Source organism: Oryx dammah, unplaced genomic scaffold (assembly GCF_014754425.2).
Source record: "Oryx dammah isolate SB20612 unplaced genomic scaffold, SCBI_Odam_1.1 HiC_scaffold_20, whole genome shotgun sequence".
Classification (NCBI taxonomy): domain Eukaryota; kingdom Metazoa; phylum Chordata; class Mammalia; order Artiodactyla; family Bovidae; genus Oryx; species Oryx dammah.
In genome coordinates this window covers 6290246-6292915 of record NW_024070204.1, presented here as the reverse complement: position 1 = coordinate 6292915, position 2670 = coordinate 6290246, and the positions used below count along the sequence as shown (strand labels likewise).

The window sequence follows — 2670 nt, the reverse complement described above, 5'->3', positions numbered from 1 at the left end:
GTGCTCTCCCTACCAATCAGATATTTTTCCATTTTCTCTTTCTTATTCTTATCCTACAAAGGCTTTCTCTCTTCTGCCCATTTTGCAGTCCTCTGATTGGAGACTGCTTCATGAAACATTAGATGAAGCTTTTTTGTATTACCTGAATTGTCATCTTTTATCCTTTTCTAACCCTAGGAAAACCCAAAATCACTGCATTGGGGACTGTAGTTATGAAATTAAAAGACACTTGCTCCTTGGAAGGAAAGCTATGACAAGCCTAGACAGCATATTCAAAAGCAGAGTATCACTTTGCCTACAAAGGTCCATACAGTCAAAGCTATGGTTTTTCCAGTAGTCATGTATGGATGTGAGAGCTGGACCATAAAGAAGGCTGAGAGACAAAGAACTGATGTCTTCAAAGTGGGGTGTTGGAGATGACTATTCAGATTCCCTTGGACAGCAAGGAGATCAACCAGTCAATCCTAAAGGAAATCAACCCTGAATATTCATTGGAAGGACTGATGCTGAAGTTGAAGCTCCAATAATTTGGCCACCTGATGCGATGAGCCAACTTGTTGGAAAAGACCGTGATGCTGGGAAAGCTTCAGAGAAGCGGGTGACAGAGGTTGGATGGCATCACCAACTCAATGGACATGAGTTTGAGCAAGCCCCGTGGAGAGTGAAGGGCAGGGATGCCTGGCATGCTGAAGGGCTTCCGTGATGGCTCAGCTGGTAAAGAACCCACCTGCAAAGCGGGAGACCTGGGTTCGATCCCTGGGTTGGAAAGATCTCCTGAAGAAGGGAACAGCTACCTACTCCAGTATTTTGGCTTGGAGAATTCCACAGACTGTATAGTCCGTGAGGTCACAAAGAGTCGGACACAACTGAGCAACTCTTATTTCACTTTCATCACCGAGATGTGACTTGTGTTATACATGTGGACTTGAGGACCAGGGTAAATTCCGTGGGCCGTTCTCAGCTTGACAGCTTCCAGTCTTGTTCCCTTGACTAACACTTATGATTGGCTAATATGATTTTCCACAAAAAACATAATGAGCACTCTGCTCCTCACAGTGAGGGTACTCTGTGATTCCTGGGTTGGAAAAAAGCTTCTTTCTAGAAGACAGATTCAAGGAGTGTGTGGAGAAAACACTGGACCTTCTACATAGTGCATCTTTTAAAATTAAAAGTGAAAATGCAGCCAGGTGCTTGATATTAATATCTTGATTGACAGTGGCACCCTTTCTAGGTGACAGCCAGATACATGATACACGGGTGTCACCTACAAGAGAAGGTGCATCTGAAGAAAGACAGGACTTCGCAAGAAGAGTACTGGAGCTGGGACCTTGCTGGGGTGTCAGCTAACTGCATGTCACAGCATGTGATGACACCCGCTCTAGAATGTTCTGTGGGTCTAATTCTATAGAGAGCAAAATCTATACAACACTTTCTAGTATGATGGACTTTCATACCACACAGGGCTTTCCTTGTGCACAGTCATAACACTGAAATAGGTGTTACACGTATTTTCTAAATTTAATTTTGACATATACTTGATTTACAATGTTGTGTTATTTATATATATATATATATATTTTTTTTTTTGCCAAAATTGCAGCAGCTTAAATTTGTTGCTCTCTCCTGTCATGACAAAACTTCTATTAATAAATATTATTTTGTCTCAGAAGTATTTTTAAACACACACACACATTCTGTACAATTAATCTGTTCCTTCAAAGTAAGATAGTCATTTTAACTATGAGGGAGAAATAATTTTTTCCATAAAAACACAAGCTCTGGAGAAACCATTTGAAAGACAGGCACTTAGAAATATTACCTCTTTATGTGATGTTCTTGCCAAAAACAAAACAAAAACTCTTATAATAGTATATTTATATTCCTTAGAAATAGAACTTTTAAATTCAATTAAAAATCTCCCAAATGAAGATTCAGTACATCTTGAACCCATTTGCTAAAAAACAAAAATGCAATACCTTCTGGTTGATTTACAAGAACTAATTGAAATCAGGAAAAGAAGGAGACTTTACAGCTGAATTTAATCAAAATCTTTCATAAGTGTGGACAGAATTAGAAAATGAGTATCATGATTTAAAGACCCATCCCCTGAGTCTTTCCTCAGTTTCATCATCTGATTATTAAAACAAATGTCAGAATTAACTGAACTTAAGTACAGAACTTAAAAGCATTCTACTACAAAGTGTTAGCCGAATAATTCTTGAGCAGGGAAGCATATTCTACCATAATGCTCTTACTAAGTATTAGTGTTAGTTATTCAATCATATCTGACTCTTTGCAACCCCAAGGACTGTAGCCCACCAGGCTCCTCCATCCAGAGGATTCTCCAGGCAAGAATACTGGAGTGGGTTGCCATTTCCTTCTTGGAGTATCTTCCATGACCCAGGGATTGAACCCATGTCTCCTGCACTGCGGGCAAATTCTTTACCACTGAGCCACCAGGGAAGCCCCTCTTACTAAAACTACTAAATGTTAAAAAACACTAACTAAAAAGGTCTAAAGTCAAAGTCAAAGTGAAGTCGCTCAGTCATGTCTGACTCTTTGCGACCCCATGGACACCAGGCTCCTCTGTCCATGGGATTTTCTACGTAAGAGTACTGGAGTAGGTTGCCATTTCCTTCTCCAGGAAACTTCCCAACCCAGGGATCGAAC

General features: G+C 40.1%; 1 protein-coding gene across 1 annotated transcript in view; it reads right to left on the bottom strand.

The window, feature by feature from the left end:
* Positions 1 to 2670, bottom strand: part of ADCY2 (adenylate cyclase 2) — a 474101-nt gene that overhangs the window by 185270 nt on the left and 286161 nt on the right. The window lies entirely within an intron of this gene.